This window comes from Condylura cristata, unplaced genomic scaffold, assembly GCF_000260355.1.
Source record: "Condylura cristata isolate star-nosed mole 26May11 unplaced genomic scaffold, ConCri1.0 scaffold00016, whole genome shotgun sequence".
NCBI lineage: Eukaryota > Metazoa > Chordata > Mammalia > Eulipotyphla > Talpidae > Condylura > Condylura cristata.
Window position 1 is genome coordinate 5,684,895 of NW_004567117.1, and position 25,392 is coordinate 5,710,286.

Below are 25,392 nucleotides of genomic sequence, written 5' to 3' on the forward strand. Positions count from 1 at the left end.
CTATATACATATAACACATATGCATACACATGCACACATGTATATACATATATGGTACCTGAGCTGAAGCTTGATGAAAAATTAAGCCTATTTAGGTTAATGTATTTTCATTCAGGCAAGTAACCGATTATATTTAGTCAAGAAAAGTATGTTCTTCTCAAAAATAGAAAGAGAAACGCTATCTCAGATAGGTAGATAGATACAGATGATATAGGTACACAGATGATAGATATAGACAGAAAGATTAGATAGATAGATAGATAGATAGATAGATAGATAGATAGATAGATAGATAGATAGATAGATAGATAGATAGATAGATAGATAGAAAATTCAATTTATTTATTTACATACATAAGAATTGGGTTACAGGCTAGAGGTGCAGGGGGTTAGAGGATTCACCAGAGACAGAGTGGGGAGCAGAACAGACAGACTGACTATAATACACTGCTGAGAGGAGAAGCGAGCAGGTCAGGAGAGGTCTGCTGTGCCATGTGGGTCACCATCCTGGCCAGTGATTGAATTTGTGCTGCAGTGATTGAGGATAGCTTCACAGCATTGTGCTTTAACCCTTTGTGCCACCAGGGAGGCCCCTATTACATCTTTATAGATCATATAACTTTGCTCCAGGGAATAAATGTATAAAGAGGTTATGCTTTCCAAGAGTTTACAGATTAACAAAGGAGAAAATCATTGAAACAAATAAGAGTAAATTCTACAATGTGTAACACTCATATTTGCAGATTAACAAAGGAGAAAGTCATTAAAACAAATAAGAGTAAGTTCTACAATGTGTAACACTTATATATTTGGGTACTAGAAATTTATCAGGCACATTCATATTAATTCTAGTCAAGAAAAGTCTGGGAAGGCATCACAGAAGAAGTTAAAGGAGGATTTTGATAATTCAACCTACAGAAAAAATGGACTTAGGTTGGTGCCTTTTGAGATGCGACACCAAATGTATGTCAAGTCTTGGATGGGAGGTACTGGGAAGAGGCCCTGTTCTGCTGTGAACTCTTATTTCTGGGACATGTATTCAAATACGTTATTTTAAACTCCCTTCTGCCTTTTATGAATACAGAACCTTTCTCTCTCTTCATTTCTTTGGATCAAAGAGGAGTCAAGGGTGAGAATAATGTCAAATGAGTCAGCACAGCACAGTCACTAGCATGTGGAAACACTAAGAAACCCACGTCTTGGGCACCCGCCATCCGGGAAAGCAGGCTAGACAAATAAGAGACACAAGAATAAGCTTTGGCCCCATGAGTGGTGCGAATGGGCAGGACTCCATAAACCTCCTGGAAATCCTTACCCCAAGCCATCAGTGGCTCTGCTCTCCTGGGAAGGTAGACAGAAATGGAATCAAGAGAAGACATTCTGACGTCATGCTTTCTGCCAGACACAAATTCACTACTGGCTAGCAAGGAAGCCAAATCCAGGAGAGGAAAAGATCAAGGAGGGTCAGATGTGCTCAGCTGGCCACCCTTCCACTGCTCTGATGAGTGGAGTTAGAGCACTGCAGAGAAACACAACACACGCTGACTTCAGGAAGGCTCGGGCTCATCGCCTCCATAGTCACACAGTTGCAGAAGAGCAGCCGAAGGCAGGCATCTGTGACTGTTACTCCAGCACATTCCCGAGAATGTACTGAAGGACACTAACCTCCCAAGGGGCTCCATGAGGGGTTACACTAAAGATATTCTGCAAATGGTCTCAATCTTGAAAAGTCAAGTGCATGCTGGCACCCAGAAAGCTTCCAATCAAAACCAACTTGGTGTTATTCAACTTTTAATTTCAAACACATCTTTCAACAATGATATCGAATTTTTTCTTGTGCAAAACCTATTCCAATATTCCACATAACATAAGGAAGCGATCCCATTCCACTAACAGACTGCACAGCTAGAAAATCCTTTGCAACCCTGAGCACAAATGTGCCCCTTTATCACCTCTCCATGAAACCCAGAGGTCCCTCCTAAATCCCACAGAACACAGACTACCTAAAAGGGCTGCCCTGAATACTCTGAGGGACCGTCATGTCCCCTCTTAATTTTCGTTATGGTGATGATGTTGGTGATATAGGAAATAATATAGGAATGATATAGGAAGGGTGGGCTATAGGAAATAAATTCTGTCCCTAACAAAACCAGAATGGAAATATACACACGATTACAGTGATTTCACCAGTGACAAGACTCAAGTCAAGTATTTGTCCTTGAGAGTTACTAAAAATGTTGATGATGGTGATTCTGAATTTGTGTTCTAAGCAATTTAACTGAATAGAAGTTCCTCAACGACTTTTCTAGCACATTTCATGGCAAGTCTTCAGTAAATTGCATGTTTAAAATGGTAAAGGAATACATGGGTGAGACTTTAAGAATAAACATTGAGCCACTGCCACCAACCCCAAGACAGCCTTGAGATTGGCTGCTTCTCAGAAAAACCTGGGCCGAGGAGTCAATGCTGGTCCTAATCCATCACCTCAGGGCCTCACTACAGCTCCGACCTCTACAGTCCCCTACATTAAGCTAGTCATCATGATCAACTAGGTCACAGCCCTACAACTTCTCAGTGCCCCTCCAGGATGGTTAAAAACATGCCCGACATGCCCAGCCACCCCAAAAACCCCTTGGATCCTCAGGGCCACCACTTGTCTGAAGAAACCATTGACAGGGAGAAAATCCTTCCCTGGGACCTCCAATAAAAATGTGGGAACTGGCCCTCCCTGGTGGCGTAGTGGGTTAAAGCACAGCACCGAGAATCTAAAGCCGCTTCCGCATGAGTTTGATTCCCGCCTGCCCCGGAGGTGACCACAAGGTGTGGCAGACCTCTCCTGACCCGCCAGCTGCTCCCCTCAGCAGTGTACCTCATCGATCTGCCTGTTCTGTTCCCCACTCTGTCTCTGGTGAAGCCTCTCACCTCCCCTGAGCCTCTGGCTTGTACCCCAGTTCTGTATGCACAAATAAATAAATCTTTAAAAAAAAAATGTGGGAACTGGGGGAAAAAAAGATCAGGTGATCTCAAACTACTTCCTACTCTCCAATAAATAACATGAAGAGTTTATTTATCAGGGCATAGAGATCTTTCAAAGGGTGGTCCCTATACTTCAGGAACAAGGAGTAGTCAAGCCTTTCTGACAAGCACTGGGGATGGGAGGGAGTAGGCTTTGGGTGTATTCTTCCTAATGCCAGAGACCCAGGGGCACAAGTGTCATGGCACCTCTCCACCTTTCCATCACCCCATTTGTCCTTCCCCTATTGCTCCCCCAGTCTCTATCCAAAACAGACTCAAATTCCTGCTCTTAAAGGATATCTAAACCTTCATTGCTGCCCACCCCATGCCTTCCATGGGATGTCACTGGAGTGCAAAGAAAGAGAGCCTCAGAGAGAAGGAAGGGGCAGAAGACTCCAAACAGAATCCCACGCTTCATTCTCTACTTCAGAATTAGAAAGAGCTGACAATAAGACACCTACTAACAGGTAGGTATGACCTGAAAAAACAAAGTCAGATCTTTCTAAAAATAATTCTAATTACTCTACTTGCATACAAGGTAAGGTTTGGTCATGCCAATTAATGCATGCAGTTTCAAGATTTTCATAGAAAACATACCTATAGCAAATGTTAATATAGTTTACATCAGATAAATATCTGATTTATCAAAAAATATCAGTTATCTTTCAAAATATACAGTGAAAAATCCTAAAGTCAAGATTATTTGATCCAAACAGAAATTTCTAAAGAGGATAATGCAATCTTTCAGAGTATCTGCAACACACAGTGGCAATGTCCTGGGTAAGGGCCAGTGTTTCCTGTGGCCCTGCACTGTTAGCCCCTTATGCCTGCACCCTAAAAGTAAGGGTGGCTTCTCTCCCTAGGCCAGCCCCTGACCCCAAACCCAGTCCACCACCCTCTGTAGTATGTCAAGGCACAGTCCGAGAGAAAGCACAGGGCCGGATCATATCTCTGCACTTGCCAGTCAGCTGCAGCGTGTTTTACAGTCACACGAAGAACAGACAAACCTGAAGAGTGGGATATAAGAAATAAATTCTGTCCCTAACAAAACCAGAATGGAAATATACACATGATTACAGTGATTTCACCAGTGACAAGACCTAGGTCAAGTATTTGCCCTTGAGAGTTAATAAAAAGCATCTCTGTTTTTACAGTAAAATTGTAATACAAATTGCATTTAAATGAGTTATGTGAATTTTTTTAAGCAAAATCAAACTAGCAACTCCCCAAATCAAACTGAAAAATTATCAACAAAAGGTTTTTGAAAATAACCTTCCATAAAGTTCTCAGTGTGAACCTCTTGGAATATCAACCTAAAATTGTGAAAGGCACTTTTTAAATAATCTTATAGAATTTTGTGTTTGTGGGGGAGAGAAGAGACAGTACAATCAGAGTTAATTCCTCAACTCCAGTCTTATCCTGAAATGTAAAATGGCTCAAAACAGATCATCCTCTTTTAAAAAGATGAAATTGCTAAAAATAGTTATTAGAGTGAAGTTTATTTATGTTCCCCAGAGAAAAATAACTGTGTGAGCCCATTCTTTAAGAAGCTACAGTGTGGAGGGCCCTCCCTGGTGATGCAGCGGGTTAAAGCACTGCACTGAGAGGCTAAAGCCACTTCCGCATGAGTTTGATTCCCGCCTGCCCCAGAGGAGATCCACATGGTGAGGCAGACCTCTCCTGGCCTGCCTGCTGCTCTCCTCAGCAGTGTACTTCGTCAATCTGCCTGTTCTGAACCCACTCTGTCCCTGGTGAAGCCTCTCACCCTCTCACCCTCCGCATCTCTAGCCTGTACCCTAGTTCTGTATGAATAAATAGATCTTAAAAAAAGAAGAAGAAGAAGAAGCTACAGTGTGGAACACTTACCTGTGTTACTGATGAAAGGTGATATTGATCCCTTGCCAAACTTACTCCCTGAAAATTTCTTAATGAGAAATGAGAGGTATACTGAAATAGTAATTCACATTAGGCAGAGCAGCCAAAAAATGCATAGAGATGAGTTGGTTGGGGCTGATAAAAGTTAGATTATTAGAGTTAGATCAACTGCCTACAAGTGATTCAATTTTCTCTGAAGAAGACATCTTTCAGCATGACAAGCTATTTTGTTCTTTTTGGTATCACTTATTCACTTCCTACTCTAAACTCACAAGAAGCTCTAATTAGCTCAAACACAAACATTCCCAGATTTTTTAATATCCCTTTAGTTTCTTAACTTCAAAATGATCTTTGATGGCAAAAATCAAACTTGTCGCATCTTTTTCTGTTTCTGAAACAAGCACTCCAGATGTGCGCTCATGATGGCCGTGCACATCCCACAGGCTCATTAGCCTGTGTGTACTTTATCACTATGGCAACACCAGCTCTGCCTCCTGTTTGTGTTATTTTATGCTGAGTTAGCAGTTTAAGTAAATTTCCACATAACCCTTAAATCATTTGCACAATTAGAAGGTTTGATTTGGATTCTACTTAACACATGTTGTCTGGTTCTGCAGCCTACTCTAAACTGTTCTGGGGAGGATGTCAGACTTTTCTCCACTGTTACACATTCACTACAGGCAGACCAATCGCCTCAGTGAGCCATATCCAGCAATCTCCCACTAAAGCACAAATATGTCATTGTCTCCCTTCCAGTAACTGTCTAGTAGAAAAATTAATGCTATCAATGTTATCAAGAAAAAAAAAATCAGATTTTCATTCAATAGGATCTTTCCCATCCGAGCAATGTTACAACTTACCTCTTGTTTTGTTTCGTTTTTTTTTTTTTTCTTTAAGATTTATTTTAGGGCCCTCCCTGGTGGCACAGCAGGTTAAAGCACAGCACTGAGGCCCTCCCTGGTGGCGCAGAGGGCTAAAGCACAGCACTGAGAATCTAAAGCTGCTTCCGCATGAGTTCGATTCCCAACTGCCCCGGAGGTGACCACATGGCTGGCAACCTCTCCTGACCCGCCCACTGCTCAACCTCAGCAGTGTACTTCGTAGATCTGCCTGTTCTGCTCCCCACTCTGTCTGTGGTGAAGCCACTCGCCGCCCCTGAGCTTCTGGCCTGTACCCCAGTTCTGTATGCACAAATAAATAAATCTTAAAAAAAAAAAAAAAAAAAAGCACAGCACTGAGAAGCTAAAGCCACTTCAGCATGAGTTTGATCCCCGCCTGCCCCGGAGGTGACCACATACCACAGCAGACCTCTCCTGACCCACCGGCTACTCCCCTCAGCAGTATAGGTCATCAGTCAGCCTGTTCTGCTCCCCACTCTCTATCTGGTGAATCCTCTCACCTCCCCTCCACCCCTGGCCTGTATGCCAGCTCTGTATGTATAAGTAAATAAACCTTTAAAAAAAAAGATTTATTTTATTGATTTATGCATATTAGAATTGAGGTACAGGCCAGAGGTGCAGGGGGTAAGAAAATTCACCAGAGACAGAGTAGGAAGCAGAACAGGCAGATCCCCTGAAATACACTGCTGAGGGGAGCAGCTGGCGAGACAGGAGAGATCTGCTGTGCTATGTGGGTCAGTTCTTTGGCAAGAGATAGAACTTGGGCCCCAGTGGCTGGTGTTACCTTGACCCCTGTGCCACCAGAGATGTCCCTTACTTATCTGTTTTAATTTAAAACAGTAAGTTAGCTCCCTTGGAGCTGACACTAATAATCTACCAATACCAGGTGGTATTATTTCAACTGAAATAAACCAAGCACATATACTCTAATCAATAACCATGGGCAACATGATCTCAGCTCTTAAGGGAATTTTAGCTTTTCATAAGAGATAAGGTAGGTAGTCAGTAACAAGGTGTAGACAGGTCAGAGTGCCTACTGAATGAAAGAAGAAACTAAGACAACAATAGTAAAAGGGTAAAATTCATTTAAGCCATTAGGCTTCTTTTTAATTTGTCACAGGAACCCAAGTTTCAGAACCTACACTGACGTTTTGAAGCCAGTAAATAAAGTGACATTCTTAAGGATATGGTGTGATGAATCCTAAGCCATCAACACTCTCCACCCCTAGGATTTCCTGTGTACCAGTTCCTATGAAAATCATGGCTACTTAGTGAACAGAGAACTCAGTTTCTTTAGCATCATGAATCTCCCATGGGCCCTCCCTGGTGGTGCAGCAGACTAAAGCACAGCACTACAAGCTAGCTGCAGCTGCTTCAATACAAGTTCAATTCCTGGCCCCAGAGGTGATTCATAGGGAGGAGCAGCAGACCTCCCTGTCTCACCCGCTGCTCACCTCAGCACTGTACTTCATAGATCTGCCTGTTCTGCTCCCCACTCTGTCTCTGGTGAATCTCTCACCACCCTGAACCTCTGGCCTGTACCCCAGGTCTGTAAGCATAAGTAAGTAAAACTTTAAAAAAAAAATCTCCCATCACTGACAGCAAGGCAAAAAAAAAAAAAAAGATGAGAGGAAAATTCACAGTTTTAGGATGAGCAAAATCTTAGAAGAAAGAAGGGCTGGGCAGAAAAAATCTCAGGAACTCTGATGACTACAGACTTATTTTTAGCTTTAAATGACATTAGCTAGAAAGTATATACCAAGAAAGATTGAACAAGTATGTGTAATCATTTAATAATAGTATAAAAATACCCTGGGGGACAAAGTAGAATTACAAAGGGCACCCCAGATAACTAACCTTAACATCTTGGCCTCTGATCTGCCAAGCTTCTGAGACTCCTGGGACCTATTCTGCACTTTCAGTTTTCCAGATGTTCCTGGAGTTATACTTCATACATCTGTCCGAATTGAGTGAGGCTATTCTTTAAACAAACAGTCCCCATCCCCAGATCCCCACCCCGGATCTGAAAATGTTCTAAGATATTTCTGAGCAGACAACATGACTGAGTTCTCCATGTTCCAGTTCATTGCCAAGTCCATATGCTTCAAAAATGGTACCCAAGAGTGAAAACACAGGGCAGTTGAGTGTCTTTATCCCAAAGTTCAAAGGATTAATTGGAAAATCCAAAGGAAATTGGGACTGTACAGGCAGCTATACAATCAATCTTAATCACCCTCTTAGTAATGAAAACATGCCATGTCCTTTGCATTTTCTTTTAAAAGTTCTCAGAAGATTAATTCCAAAGATCAAAGTGGAACTTTAGTGGAAAAAAAAACAAAAAACAGATAACCGATATAGTGATTTCCTAATATAATCTCACAGATTAACAAAAATGTTCACTTGGAATTCGAGAATTTGTCATAAAAGTACAATATAAAACGTCTTATCTTAGACAAGCTACACTTAAATGGGTGTGATTATCAGCAGTATGGATAAGTATGTTAGCCTGAAAAAAAACTTGAATCAGAAAAATAATCATCTTTCCAGAACAACCCTGCCTCCCTCTCCCATCGCATCTCAATAGTCTCACGGTACTTCTATCAACTCATCTCTAAAAAAGCCTACTCAGAAGCAAAAGGGGGAAGTTCGCTGCTTTGGTGTGAATATAGTTCTATATGAAACTTCTTCCCAGGAGTCCTGGCCTTCCAGGCTCTTCTCTAAGTAGAGAATGGAAAGTTTGACAGTTTCATTCATTACTGGAACAGGTGGGAGAGAGAATCTGCAGAGCAAGAGAATCCAGTGTCCCTAAAAGGCCAGTATATGGGCAGCTGGTAAAGTGAAAATGGCAATGAACCTGCTAGAGCTTGTTCCCATCCCATCACCCCCAAACCATTTGAGACTAAATATCAGATCACAGGGAAGAAGAAAGTGACATTCAGTTGGGGCAGAAGGGGAGCGGAGTATCCCACCAGGACTCTGATCTATGTCGAGGGGAAGATCAGTTCTCTGAGGAGAGCATAGCAAGTAATGAGCAGCTTACCTCTGGCATCCAGGATTCTTATTTTAGGAAACTGACATTCTAGAATTCAACAGACTAACAGCAACTTGAAACTTACCAGCCTAGAGTCTCTCATCCAGAATGCCCCATAATCCTACTCTCTACCAGATCAAGTCGGCACTTGCAAGAGAATTCTGTATCATCTTTCTGGTATAAAATCATTAAAATATTCAAATGCCTTGTTCATTTAACATATAATTTAAACATTCAAACATTTATTTAACAAATACCTCTAATTATGAAAAAAAGAGAGATAGAGTTATTTTCCCAAAGAATCACAATAAGCTGGATAGCCAGGTATCTAGATGCAGAGTCAGTTCTGGCATAAGCTTTACTCTAGGCTGGCTCTCTCAGGTGAAAGCACAAGGTGCTTCAGTCCCTCTCACCACAATTTATCCACAATTTTCTCCATATTCCATATTAAATGAAGCAAAGAAATATCCTAACTACAATGAGATTTCTCCATTCTTCGCCATCTACCATCACAGCTTCTGCATCATTATAACAGTGAGAATAACAGCATCTCCCCTAAGGAGCTGGTGTGAACAATTAATGACATAGCACATGCACAACACTGCACCCAACGCCCAGCACACTACACAGACTAGCTCCTTTCACCATCTTCAGGACATCTGTCAAGTTCCAGGGGAAGATTTCAGGTATGACACAGAAACCCCAAGACAAGGCACCTGAGTGTCTGCTAGCAGAAGAAAGGGAAATCAATGACAGAGCAGGAATAAAATTCAGGAAGTCTTTGAATAAGCTGGTAGGTCAAAGATCTGCAGAAAAAAAATAGTTTTAATCAAAATAGGATGGGAGGTATACAGAAGGCCAAGAAGTTCAGAAAGCTCTGCCTCTGAGAGAAATCAGTATCTTAAATGAACAAAGGAGCTTACTTTAGCATCTGCAGGGCAGCAAAAAAGACAACAAAAACACATTTCTTCCTTCCTTCTCAATCTAAGCAAGGACTGGTGTCTAGAGTGACAACTTTGGGACTATAAGATATTTAAGGTCAGAAGAGCCTGCAAAGTGTCATCATGCTATAAACCAACCAAATAATATAGCTATCCCTGGCTCACCTCCAGCAAGCAGGAACCACCATGCCTCTGCTAGCACATGGTGTACATGCCTGTGTGGACATGACATGTACCAGAACCACAACCCTTGGGTGAATTCAAAGTCAGCCACCAAAAAAAAAAAAAAAAAAATCAAATTTGTACCTTCTCTACTGATTTAAGAACTGAACCCTAAGACAGATAAGAATCCCATCGTCCATACATTTTATCTTCCTGGAGATGGAGAATGGGAAGCAATGTACCTACCAATGTAGCTTCCCATCTGAACTTCACCCACTCGTGATCAGAGTCTAACACTAACCTATGTTCTTCCAGGAAGATGAACAACAGACGTGGAGGCAACCACAGTTAAAGTGACTTCTTCCTCAAGCTGTGCAGGCCAGGTGGTGGCAAGGGCCTGATTCTCCGGCTTCAATTCCACTGGCCTTAGGAGTCTTCTCTCAAATATCCTACACAGGCATCTAGATGCTTGGAAGTTTTAAGGGTGGACTGTCTTCTGTTCAAAAAGAGGGCAGACAGCCTGCACATAAGGCTCAGAGGCAGCTAAAGATCCTCCTGACCCAGAGGACAGATTAAGGGAATGGCTCCTCTGGAAGGAGATCCAACCTCCCTACCTCCCCATTTCTCAGGTCCTGCTTCCTGTCTAGTCTGTTCTCCAAAGGCTTATTGGATAATTACCACAGTATCTCACCATCTGCGAGCAGGTAGGCCTTAGAAGACTGGAAAAGATGGGTTGAGACTGACAACCCATTGGGGAGGTTGTCACGTTAGCTGGTTTCTAAAAATAACTTATATAGCTCATTTCTAAAACTTTATCATGTAAATTTTACATTGGTACAGGCTTCCTGCTACACACTGTTAATTCTAGTGAGTAAAACTGATTTAGTTGGTCACATTAAAAATTAATTTGTGTTCCACTGGCAAGTTTGTCTCAGTATTCCAAAGTGTCAGGGCCAAAAAAGAAAAGCCAAAACTCTATTCTGGGGGCTTACAATAGCTTTAATGTAATGGGAATTGAAAGTTACTACATAACACTAGTGAGAAATACAAGTATATTAATACCATGTCATCATTCCATACAGAACTAAATTAGAAGGCCTAGATCTTGTTCAACCACAGCCAAAGGCAAGCTTGTCTGGCTGGCATGCTCTGTCCCTGTATTTCCACAGGAATGGACACCAGGTGGATAGGGCACCTCCCGGCTAGCTTTCAGGAACCAAACCCTCTGTCACTCCTATCTTCAATTATAGTTAATGCTGAGCTGTGCATGTCACAGGACAGCAAAGCCAAAGTAATTGTTTTTAGCTCTTTTATTTCCTCTTCCTGTATACACACTCTCCCATATTCATACATTTGGCATCACCATCAACACTTAACATTCCCGAAACAAACACTTAAGAACCCCCCCCATCTCCTTCTTCCCCCCACCCCACCCCATCCCTGCAGGCCTACTTAAGACTAATTAGAATTGAAATGAGTATTTCCAGGTGCTTCATTAGTGCTCAGAATGCCACACGGATCTCTTACACTGGAGAATCACAGTTTTCTGGATTTCAGCACATATTTCATATGAAGAGAGTTGGGTATTCGTTGTGTTGTGTTTTAAAAGAGCAGCAATAGGCCCTCCCTGGTGGCGCAGCGGGTTAAAGCACAGCACTGGGAAGCTTAAGCCACTTCCACATGAGTTCGATCCCCGCCTGCCCAGGAGGTGATCCACATGGCGCGGCAGACCTCTCCTGAGCCACCCGCTGCTCCCCTCAGCAGTGTACTTCGTCGATCTGCCTGTTCTGCTCCCCACTCTGTCTATGGTGAATCCTCTCACCCTCTGTATCTCTGGTCTGTACCCCAATTCTGTATGAATAAATACATCTTAAAAAAAAAAAAAAGAGCAACAACATCCATGCTCCTCATGAAACCCCACTCTCATCTCCCGGGATGTGGCGTGTGTCCAAACAACCACTAAGTCTCACTCTGAACTCTGCAGATCCTAATTCTGTCTCTTGAGGTCCCAAATTTAGCACAGAGCTGTGCTTGGCACGAAAAGAATTGGAACAACTCATTTACAACCTGGATCATTTTTCAATCTCCCAAAGAGAAAGGCAAATAAAAAATAAATGGATCCGGCTCAATTCACAGGAACTACACCGATCAATATATCAGTTGAAAATCATTTCTTGCATGAGAACTGAAAAAGCATATTTGATATAATGTGTTTTCATAAAGGATTAAGTTGGCATCAAAAGTCTATAAGGAAGCTGATTCCCTCTTTATAGAGGGTGAGATGAACGGGAGTCCAGATTTAAGTATGAACAAAAGCCAGCATGTCAGATGTAACGTGCCACTGGAAGTACGTTCTGACCGGAGCTCACGCTGTTCTGCAGAAGTCTGGCTGCCACTCAGCAGCAGAAATCAATGCTCCATTGTGAATCTGCAGGCTTAGCAGAAACTCAACAGGCTTCTGTGTGTTTCATAGTAAGGATAAAAATCACTAATTCTGAACCAGGGGGACAGGTGGTTTGTCCATTTTAAAGCCAAATATACCAACCAGCACTAGAAATAAATGGATGGAGGAGAAGAAAAGAGAATCTGTCAAGTCAAAAAAATCGTCCTGACAGCAAAGCAGAGGTAGAGAGCGAAATGGGAGGGTTTCACACTATCAGCACCTTCTTGCAGAGGTCTCTGGCCTCACGGTGATCACAGACCTCTAGTTAGGTTAAGAGGAAAAGTCAAAGCCAGACAGGCAAGGCTGAGCAGAGGCCAATATGCAGGAGCCCAAATCAAAAGTTAGCTTAAGATTCAAGTCAAATATGGCTGGAAAGATGCAAAATGACTCTTCTAAAATGCAGTGGCAAGAAAATAGTTTCAAATTATTATAAATCTTTGAGTAAAACTAATTTTATAGTTAAGGAAACCCAATTATATTTTGACCACAATATAAAATGATAGCCAGAAGATTATTAAAATGATGCTGAAGATACTGATCTAAGACTTATTCATGATTGCTTATGTTTTTCATTTAATGTGAAAACATTGTTGCAGATATTCAAACTAATTTATTTTAAAAGTTAACTCAGGGCCCTCCCTGGTGGCGCAGCGGGTTAAAGCACAGCACTGAGAATCTAAAGCCGCTTCCTCATGAGTTCAATTCCCGCCTGCCCGGAGGTGACCACATGGTGTGGCAGACCTCTCCTGACCCACCCGCTGCTCCCCTCAGCAGTGTACTTCATCGATCTGCCTGTTCTGATCCCCACTCTGTCTCTGGTGAAGCCTCTCACTGCCCCTGAGTGTCTGGCCTGTATCCTAGTTCTGTATGCAAAAATAAATAAATCTTTTAAAAAAAAAAAGTTAACTCAAAACTAAAGCATTGCACCTTATTCCAACAATTTTATTTTTAAGTTACTATGTTCTTGATACAAGGAAGAATGGAACTAACTAAATAACAGTGTCATTAACATGCACGGTGATTTTACAGCTTTGTCACAGTCAAGTGCTCAGATAATCTAAAAATCTAATGTGAAATTCAATCTAAGTCAAGCAAACCTTAGTTCAAAGCTTCCCATTGGCTTTGTCTGATATTCCCTTCCTTATTAATTCCCTCTTCCTTTTACTGGGTGACAATGAAAATGTAGCTCATAGAGGTGGATTAATTCACTCAGGGTCTTCCCAACATGCTAACTTTGCTCACAGCAGAAAGTCGAACATCAGGAACCCCAACCCAGGCCTGACATGTGACGCCCTTCTCTGTATTCTGCAAGTCTTTAGAACAGATTCACCTCATCAGGGAAATAGGACTGTGGCAGCATCTTCCAGGCAGCATAAGCTGTTGCATATCACAGTACTTGGCACATATATACAGAAGCTTTCTGTAGCTGTTACTATTTTCTCTAAGTGAAAAGAACTAGATTGCCAAACTTCACTGACACAGAGTAACTTATTAAATGTCTGTGAAATGACAATATACAATCACCTATGTACACTATTATTACTCAGGCACAGTGAGCTGGTTAATGGCCATACAAAGATATTGGTATCTGGAAAAAGTAATCTTTTCAGATATAATTATAGATCATGAGATAAAGAAACAATCCTGGATTATCTAGGTAGGTCAATGACAAGAATTTCTAAAAGTAAACAACCACAGGAGAAGGTGGCTGGGTCAACACAGAGGTATGGAGGTACATCCTGGAGCAGGTACCTGGGCTCCGAGTGCAGTCAGAAGTAGCCACACACATCTCCTGCAGCTTGTGAGGATCTGGGGAAGCAGAGCTTCAGGAGCCAGGGAACTGTGTTCCTTGTGGTGGAAGGTGGGGGAGGGGTGAATCCATGGGCAGCAATGAAGAGACCCAGACCACTGAGATCTGATGATGAAGTCAAGGAATATATTTGCAAGTAAAGTTAATTCACTATTTTCAGGGCAATCTGTGTGGTGAGTAATGTGTTAGGTGTTAGAAATGGAAAAGGAGAATGACACCTGCCTTCCAGGTTTACAGGTATAGCTAGATGATAATAAAATGACAATATATGAGATAATAATAAAGACAACAGCAGACCTTCGTTGCATGCTAACTATGTCACTGTCATTGTCCTTATTCCCATTTCTTAGGTATTTATTATTTCCTTTGGTCCTCTCAAGTGACTATGAGGGAGTTACTTTTCTTCCACTTTACCTATGAGGAACCTGAGGCCTAAAGAGTTTACAAGAACATTCATCCTATCAAACAGTGAGAAAGGAGGAGCCAGGTCTCAAAGCTAGATAGTCCCACTCTAGAGTCCTGCTTTTACCCACTGTAACAAATTTAAAAAGAAATAAAAAATGTGGGTAAAGTATTATGAGAACACAGATAAGGGTCAATGGCTTTACAGTGAAGTAGGGTGTGTTGTAGACTCAAGATAGAGTGAAGAGGAAACACAGAATTTGACTATGAAAGCTGAGAGGACAGCTACAAAGAAGCCAGGGGTGGGCCTCATGGCAGAAACTGAGCAACACACTGGGAGAGGTAAGTCATCTGAGGGGTTGTGTGTCTCAGGGGAAGCACAGCCATCTGTTAGAGGTCCCCCAATACATGCAACATGCAATAAGAAGGAGGTCAAGATAATTTTTGACACAAAAAGACCTCTTCTGCCTTTCAGGAAGGCTTTACAATCACTTATGTCACAGATTCTCCTAGGTCATCCCAAGCTCCCTACTCAAAGTAGTTCTCAAGCTCAGGCCTCTATACTTCACTAAACTTCCAGAATTGGAGAAACTCTGCTATAACAAAGTTGGAAGAATCAATTCCAATTGCTATAACAATTGGAAGAATCAAACCAGAGAATGAAAAGATGTCATGTTTTTAGAGTTCTGACTAAAAGCACAGGTTATAGCAATGGTCCAGGTAACAGAAGGAAGGGTACCAATTAGACACTGAAATTTTCATGGAATAACTTGTTATTAAACTTGCAACTGTGTAGACAAATTAAAGAATCATTTGAGACTAACTAGACTGCATAATTCTCATAGTACAATTCACGTTCTAACTTTAGTAGTCAGCTATTAATTACGAATTCAATCTGTCTAGGGCTTGAGATTTTTTTTATTTCAAGTTTGAATACTACCTTGCAGCAATTAAAATATATATTTTAGATGTATTTCAAAACATAAAACATGTAAGCAGATCTGATTTCATAATAAAATATTCAGTTAATTTATTTCAGAAAAGCTCTTAACAACAACATACTTACAAAAGCCTAATACTGGACTAAAGAATGACTTCTTTCAAGTAGACCTGAGTTAAACAACTCCAAAACAGATTGCAGCCAAGAAATTCTAAACATTTGATTAAACTACTCAAGACACAGGAGGTCTCTGTGTTTTCAAATGGCAAAAATTAGACAAAATATTTTAATTTGTTCTAAAACTTGATAATAATGCTTTACCATTTAGAGTTCAACAAGTCAAGGGCCCTCACCAGAAATAAGAGTTTATATTCTTTAGGAATAAGACTTACTGTAAGTAAGTGGTTAAATTATTAATTGGAAATTGTATCAAGGAACAGTTTCTTGTTTATGCTATGCTGTTTAAAAAAAAAAAGTTTGAAAATGAATTTTCAAGCCAAAAATCCAATCAACAAAACACAAAACACTAAGATAACAATGATGTTTAGCAGGAAAAAATCTAACACAAGGCAAAAGTTGAAGAAGCAAAAACAACTCTCGCAAGAATGTGTTGACATAAACATTATAAAAAAGCTCAACTATCATTGGGAAACCTATTATAAAAGGGCAACAGATTAAGCATTATCTTGTATGTGCCTGAAAGATGAGGTCACTTGGTAGGGGGAAAGAATGTCCTGAAGGAACTCTGCAGAATTCTGTGGACTCCACCCCCTACTCCAGTTTTGTGGACCCCACCCCCTACTCCAGTTTACTGAAACTACAACTCCACCCCCTACTCCAGCCACTGAAACTACAACTCCCTGTAATAACAAGGGGAGAACTGTGAGGACCCTAGGGCGGAGCCAAGCAACCAGCCATCAGCCACTCAGCCCCTTGGCTCTTGATGAGCTTTCAGTGTGCTACTGGAGTGCCAAGTCAGCGAACTGGTAGGATGTTCTAGTTAACTTTTATCTCTCTCTTTCCCTGGGTTGTTCCTTTTCCTTTACCTTTGTAAATAAACTCATTATTGACCCTTTTGTGTGTGCCTGCAGTGCAGCTGAATCTTAAGCCTGCAGGTGAGGACCCACATACAATAACAATTTTATTCTGAAAAATTGTATTTGAGGATCTTACTTCTTCCTCCTCTTCCCAAAGAAGCAGCAATGAATTGAGCACACAGCAGGTGATCAATAAACACATGTAGATTTAATCAGTAGAAAGATTTTAATGATCAACAAACAGATATACCTTAACCTGTGAATCATGCTCTGTGTTCAATCCCTAACAGTACATATAACTTCAAATAGAGTCACAAGCATTTAAGTCAGATTTCAGTTAAACACAGGATCATAATTTTGAGTCATACTGTTTACTGGAACATGTTACTTGGCTGTTGTCAATAATCACTTTGAGATTTTCTTGATTCAGAAATGAGAAATACCAACCAATAAATATTCTGAAGAAAATAAACAGAATTTTCATTTGGTTTAGGTTCATGTAAGTAAAATTTTTTCCAGGTCTTTGTTTTATCCAAGAATCTGATCTAGTGTCATATGTAAAACTTCTCAATAATTTCAAATGATTTTTTTTCTATACAGACAATTTTTGAAAACACAAAATATCTCACTTTTGGAAATGCAATTTTTGAAGTGCACTGCTCCAGATTTTGAACATCCGAGTTTTCATCAAGGCTATATGTGATTTGTAAATGTTTGCACACATGATCCTAAACTGCCCAGGTCTGGATAATATTAAGGGAGAATCTTTTGCCCTAGTAGTGTCATTTTTAGTTTTTGCATATTTGCATCCAATATTGTGGCTTCCGAAACCTCTAAAGAAAATTTAATGCTTCCATATATCTAAACCAGTATTTTACATAAAACATGTAATGCTAGCTACTTATGTATATTTGAAGTATACATCAACCAGCCCCACTGGACATGTCATAATGCTGATTCTCCAACCTTCCTGCATGACCAAGTTGGTATAGTGCAGAAGAACAGATGGAGAGGTGGGAAGAAACTTTCAATACCAAAAATAACTTTTTAGAAATCCTCATTTTGCTTCAGGGTAGAGACACTGGCTCTGTCTAATTTCATCCTACCTACATTTTCTTACTGAAATACCGAAATACCCATGCAATAGATATTAGCAACTAAAATAAGTCAATAAACTCACTATTCAGGACAAGATCACCTCCAATTACAACATGGAGAGGATGAGTAGAGAAATGATCAAACAGACATGAAAGAAAGGACAGCTTTGCTTCCAGCCCTATTTGCACCTCAGTGTCTCAAGATCTCTGCTGCAGATCATAAAAGCAGTTTGTCATCTATCGTTACTGCACAAGCATGCATATGCAGTTAAATTTACCATGCTAAAATAATTCTATTAGTCTAAAAGCAAATGCAGAAACTAGGGGGAAATCACTTTGAAAAGAAAGGCAAGATATTTAACAAAATATAAAGATATTTAACAACAAGAAATAAGATGGCACTAGTAGGAAAAAACAAAGGACAAGTCAATAAATAAACATAAATGGCCATTAAACTTTTACAAATGTTTTTTCAATATACTTTGAAAGAAACTTTTGTCAAACAATGTGGCAATGACTGACACACTTCTAATGTGTCTTGGAGATATAAATATAAATGGATACAATCTTTATGGAGTACAGTTTGACAGAAAACCACCAATATATGTATGGTGATTTATCCCATATAGGCAAAAGTACCTAAAAAGTTGATCTAAGTAGAGAGATGTTGATTATAGGGCTACTTAGCAATTAACATACAACCATAGTCTACAAACAGTACACAGTTTAAGAGTGAGTTGGAAGAAAAAAGTGCTTCTATGTAACATATATTTGGCAGTCACTAAATCATGTTCTGAAAGGCCTTCCTAAATTTTAAGAGTATAGGAAATTATAGTTCAAGACTATTTAAAGCTAATTTAATTAAAACCAAAATGTACTATTAAGTTAAAAAACACACACAAAACTATAGAATTATATAACTGACTTTTAAAAACAGACACATAAACTGCAAGTAAACCACAGGAAATAAACTGAATTACAGTAATGACAATGAGTAGCATCATTATAAGCTTTTTCTTTCTCATATTTTTAATATTTTTCAAACATACCCGGTGAAAAAACAAAAGTATTGTTGTTGTTTTTTCAAAGATTTATTTATTTATGCATACAGACCTGGGGTACAGGCCAGAGTTACAGGGGCAGTGAGAGGATTCACCAGAGACAGAATGGGGAGCAGAACAGGCCGACTAGAAGTACAATGCTGAGGGGAGCAGTGGGCAGGTCAGAAGAGGTCTGCCACACCCAGAAGTATTGTTAACAAAAAATAATTAAAGGATAAAGAAATGTAAAATAAAATGTAGAGAAGTAAATAAATTATGAGCAAATGTTTCTAATAAAATACTCATAGATAAATGAATTCAATACATGTCCACAAAACTGTTTTTACAAGATTATTTAGGTGATGGAATTTTTGCTACAGATGTGTTTGGATAAGAGGTAAGCTGCACATACTATCATTTACAAAACTCATTCACTTACTAAATATAGAAGTGTCTAATACATGTTACACACTATTCTAAGGCATCAGGGGCATGGGATAATAAGGTTTAATTATAAATAATTAATTTAAATATAAACTATGCATCTGCATAATAAGAACATCCCCGTATATAGTCAAGGAGCACCTCCTGTTTACTCAGGGAGGGTACATAACACTTTAGAAAACATATATGGATAGAAAGAAATAACAGAAGCATCTAGTAAGATTTGAGAGAAAAGATTATTTTCAAAAATGGCACAAAGGGATTTTTTCAAACTTCACCAGTTGTATTTCTTAAACACAAACAAATGGATCAGAAGACTCAACATTGTCAAAAAATGTCTTCCCTCCCAAAGCAATTTATAGATTTAATGCAATCCCAATGAAAACTTCAATGTCATTCTTCAAAGAAAGGAAGTATTATCAAAATTCAAATGGAACCACAAAATTTCCTAAAGTCTTCTATTCAAATGGGGGAAAAATTATTCATACTATATTATAAAACTATAATAATTAAAATGGTATGGTACTGAAACAAAGACAGTTATACATACCAAGGGACTATAGACCACAGAAATAAACCCACATCTATAGAGACAGTTATCTTTGACAAAGGAGTCAAGAGTATATACTGTAACAAAGAAAGTCTCTGCAATAATGGTGCTGAGAAACTGGACAGGCATGTGAACAATGAAACAACATCACAACCTCATACCATACACAAAAATCAACTCAAAATGGATTAAAAACTTGGATAAAACCAGAAACCACAAAATACATAGAAGAAAACACAGGCAAAACATTTTACAATGAAAGGCTCAGTAATATCTTTGTGAATTCATCCCCAACAACAAGGAAAGCAAAAGAGAAATAAAGAATTGGGACATCAAATGATAAGCCTCTACAGAAAAAAAAAAAAAAAAGATAGCACCCTACTAAATAGGAAAATATTTGTATTATATACAAAATATTTGTAAAATGCTTCTTGTTTCCCCTCTGTATCCAATGGGTAACCACTACATCTAACACAGCTGCTTAATCCAGTCACATTTTCTTAATCCCTGAAATCTTGTCTTTGGCCTAGTCACTCTGAAAGTTGCAAAACATCTCCTAATTGCCAAATTAAATGCTTACATCATCTTATACTCTTTTCTGCCTTTGATACTACCAATCACATCCTTCCTTTTCTCTACTCTCATTCTACCAGTGGAATGACCCTCTGTTCTCCTCTCCTTTTCCTACTTTTTCCCTTTTCATACTTTTCTTTTAATTGAAACAATACATCCATTTCAAATTTACTGGGTAAATGTCTTATTGTGCTTTCTTTCTAGTTTTGCAGTAATGAAACTAGAAAAGCCCATTCCTATCAGGACTCATCTTTTTATTGCTTCAACCTACACCCCTCTGTCAATTCAGATGGATATCTCAGCAACAGGTCTCCATTTCAATATTTTTAATTTATTTTTAATTTTAAAAGTAAAATAACTGAATGTGACATTTTAACACTTTCTTTTCTCAGACTTTACCAGATCTGTAAGAGATTTTTTTTTTTTTATCTGTGACATTCTCTTTGATATGGCCTCCTGTGGTAACAAGAATGATCAACTCCAAAGTCATTTCTTCAGCAAAGCCCTCCCTGATTAGCTCAACCCTTCCTCAGTTATGTAAGATGCTAGTTCATGGTGTTACTTTCTCTGTAGTGTTCATTTCTGTATATCATTTGACATGTATTTGTGTGTCCCCTCCACCAAAATACAAGTCTGTGGGGACAGGGACAGGCCAATTTGCTCATTTATCCTTTCTAACTGCCAACAGGGCAACATTAGTATTCACAGACCAAAAAGATCAACTATGTAAAAGCCACAATGCTCAAGACATGAGAAGATTCATATATGGCTGATTAAAACATAAGGATAATTATATACCAAGTTTTCCCATGAGTTAGATTAGCTTCATGCTAAGAAACACACAGCTCTCTTGCTCTGGTCCAGCTGGGGAAAGGACATTAAAAGTTAAATATACTATTCTAGACCCAGGTAGAAGGGTCTTCTGTGAGTCCATGGTAAGACTACCAGGCGTGCACCCAAAGGCCAATATTCACCTCCTGAGCTCTGCTGGTTTCTAGCCACACAAGCTTAGACATATCTCCATTTACCTAAAATATGAGAGCTGTTACCAATCTCAAGGAATTCTTTTTGTATAACAAAAGGGACTTTTTGAGAAAGCTAAAACAAAATAAAAGCTGCAAAATCACAGAAATATTAGGTCTTATTATTATCTTGATAAGTGACAACTGTACTGCTCCAGCCTCAAGTGTCCTTAGCATAGGATATATATACCAGATTCAGACAAATATTCCCAGATGAAGAGAAGAGCAGTTCAAAGAACCAAAAATAGGATCAGAAGAATTGATATCATCGACATAAAGCTTTACTATGTCTAACAGTAAGCATATTAAAAGTGTGATTGTAATAAAATTATTACTGAAGTTACGTGTGCCACCACTTTCCTCGCTTAATGTAGTGACCTTAATAGGGCATGTGCCAGGCTGAGCCTTCCTAGCAAAGCTGCAGCTCCTAGGATGACATGAGCCAGCATTACCAAATCATCTTGACCAATTACTGCCTCCTCCCACCCCTAACTCAGCTGAACATTAACTATGCCAGACCAAAAACTACTATTTGATAGACATTTCCCAACATTTAAGTAGTCAGTAAAATAGTCATGCCATATGAGATCATTCTGGGTTTGTTTTTTTTGTTTGTTTGTTTTTGTTTTTTGTTTTTGCTAGGGGTTGATTTGTAGCTAATCTTCCTCAGAAGCACATCAGGGAAGCACTGGACATGCTTACATGTTGAGCCTTCCTGAGGTTTCCCTACAGCCATGGTGATCGCTGGGGTACTATCTGCTCCAGAAGACCCCAGGCACATGTCATCTCTGCCATCTTCAACAGAGGGGAAATCTGGGACCCCAACCAAGTTCTGTCTGAACCTGCAGACAACCTTGGCTCCTGCCCACGTCTAGTCTGGCCACTGTCATTGCATGAACCACTCAAAAAATGGAAAGAATCTGAAACTCCAAGGCACTGACAGAACACTGTTGTGGTGTCAGCTGTAAACATGCAGTGCTGAAAATGGGGTTGAAGGATAATTTAAGAAATCAGCTATTTCGTTTTTAATTCTGCTAGGTATGCAGACTTTTGTCCCAAAATCAAATCATCAATATCATCTGTGCCTCCCACAGCATTCTCTTCACTGAACTATCCTTAAGTTATTCCTTCACTTGGGAATCAAATTTAAAAAATAATAATCAATGCACACATTCTGCTGCCATGACAGCACTGACATTATTTACAAGAAGAACGTCACCCATGGAATCATCCAACCTAAGGGCACAGGACTCCAGGGAACTTCCAACCAGCAAAGAAACCTGTTTCACTCTCTAAAACAAAAACTTCCTGCATTTCCACCTTCACATGATATCTGGGAGATTCACACTGACAGTAAATAGTATATATACCATTCTATTATGTTAAGAATTTTCTTATCCTTTTATGATCCACTTCAAATAAATGAAACTGATGTCAGTGTTCTTTCCATAAATTTGATTTGATTTTTTTCCATCTGCCAATCAAAAATGTCTACCAGTTGCCTAATATTGACAGGAAGTGGACTGGCAAAGGAGTGGGGTGGATGGGTACAAAAAGAGACAAAGTTAAGGCTTAACTCTACCCTTAAGAAGCTCTCTAGGGCCCTCCCTGGTGGCGCAGCGGGTTAAAGCACAGCACTGAGAATCTAAAGCCGCTTCCGCATGAGTTCGATTCCCGCCTGCCCCGGAGGTGACCACATGGCGTGGCAGACCTCTCCTGACCCGCCCACTGCTCCCCTCAGCAGTGTACTTCATCGATCTGCCTGTTCTGCTCCCCGCTCTGTCTCTGGTGAATCCTCTCACCCTCCGCGTCTCTGGCCTGTACCCCAGTTCTGTATGCACAAATAAATAAATCTTAAAAAAAAAAAAAGAAGCTCTCTAACCCACTGTGAGAAAAAGAGTATTATGTCTGATCAAGGAAGTTCTGGGTCAGATCCCCACTCCAATACTTATTTAACATGAAACCTTAGATAAGCGATATACTGTGTGTGTATGCCCTTCCTCACCAAGCTTCTGAGATTCACAACTGGTGCAGCTGGTAGAGGCAAGTTATAATCTGTAAAGCATTAGATCGGAGTAAGCTCTTTATGCCATTAATACAGACATTCAAGGTTAAAGGCTTGCAAAGTAAGCCTTTGTTTGTTTCTTCTAACGGAGAAGTAGCAGGTAGAAAGTGACTTAAGTGATTGCTAATGCATTAATGACTGGCATGTAGCAGTGACATCGAGACACACAGATGCAATCTGACATTAATGGAGAGATTTGCCTGTGGTCATGTACATACAGGATGGGAGGGTGGAGAGGGGGAGACCCACCACCTCCTGCCTTTAACTTGGGTATGAAATCAAACGTCAACCAAGATTAATTGTAAGCCTGGAGTTTTATTCTCTGCCGTTGATAGGAAAAGTACATTTCCATAATGCAAGGAAACGTTTCTGTGGGAAGCAAATCTGGCTGATATTGAGGGAAGGCTGCTTCATTGTTAATGCTGCCTGTGCAGGGCTTGTCAGGGCGATTACTTTCTGCTCAAGTAGCTTGCTTTTTAATATTTTATTATCTTAACAACAACAACAACAAAAAACCTAGAAGCAATAATTATGTATTATGTTAATTATTTTTCTTTCTTCCAGAAATTTCCATAAGACCATTAAAATCTAACTGTGCCCTTGAAACAAACCATGAGTTTATCAATACTCAAGCAATTAAAGGGAGAAAACAAAGTAACAGAACGCTAGAACGCGCCACACCAGCAATTATTAACTAAGCAGTCCCTTAGTTAATGGATTTCTTGCCATGGATTTCATCCCAGGAAATGTCCTGTATATTTAACTGACTGAAAACCAATGTGAAATTTGTTTACATCATTATAAGAACCACGGAAATATGAAAGAAACTGAGGGGCCAACTGTATTATGTCTAGAAAAATGCTCAAATACAGGTTCTGATGGGAGCCATATGATTTTTTCATCTGTCACAAATATGGAAGGAACTTCCACAGTCTTTCTTTAACCCAATACTTCCAAAGCACAGAACAAATTTATCTTCTCATTCAACTTCTTCCCCAATACAGCACACAATTTCTGTACCTCTTTTATATTACTAATTAAACTTAAGAAACGTTTCTCTTTCTGGGACATTTTATAAACATCACATAACCTCCAGTTTTTTAATCCCTAATTCCAGAGCTCCACTGAACATAAGGCCAGGCCAACTGACTAGCTGACCCAGAGTAATGGATTCTAAATGATGAGCTGCTTCCCATTCCTGAGACACCTTAAGCAGTGACCCACGTAACTGAGTGCAAGATCCCTACCTCAGGTGGCAGCTGTCTGCCAGCTCTGGAGCAGGAACAGGTGGTTCACAGCAACTGGCTTGAGGCAAGGCCACCAGACAGGTCTGTGCTTATGGCAATAAGAAGCGGGACAACCTGTGCCTGTGAGACAAGAGGAGAGGTTTGGAACTATTTTTGGGATTCTCACTGATTAACTGACCTGGTGAGGAGAATAAACAATGTGTTGGAGCTTCTAGAGAGCTAAGAAGATGACATTACCTACCTACTCCTCTTTTTCCTTATTGTTCTAGCCACCCTATTTTTACTTTCCAAGTCTATGTCACTTGTGCAAAGATGGACTATATAAAAAATAATTACAGGCTTTATTTTTCAATTTTCCAAGCAACCATTTAAACATTTGGGACCATTCAATTTATCACAACAATGTCAACAAGAAAATCACCTTAATGAGATTAGGATTAATAAGAAGATAAAATTTGAATTATTTCTGGGTTTTAATCAATATTCACCCTAAATAATACTTCAATATTGCTTATTTAAAAATATATTCCTAAGGACCTCCCTGGTGGCGCAGTTGGTTAAAGCACAGCACTGAGAAGCTAACGCAACTTCAGCATGAGTTCAATCCCTGCCTGCCCCGAAGGTGACCCAGAAGGTGACCCACATGGCACAGCAGACCTCTCCTTACCCTCCCACTGCTTCCCTCAGCAGTGTACTTTGTTGATCTGCCTATTCTGCTCTCCACTCTGTCTCTGGTGAATCTCCTCATTGCCCCTGCACCTCTGGCCTGTACCCCAGTTCTGTATGGATAAATAAATAA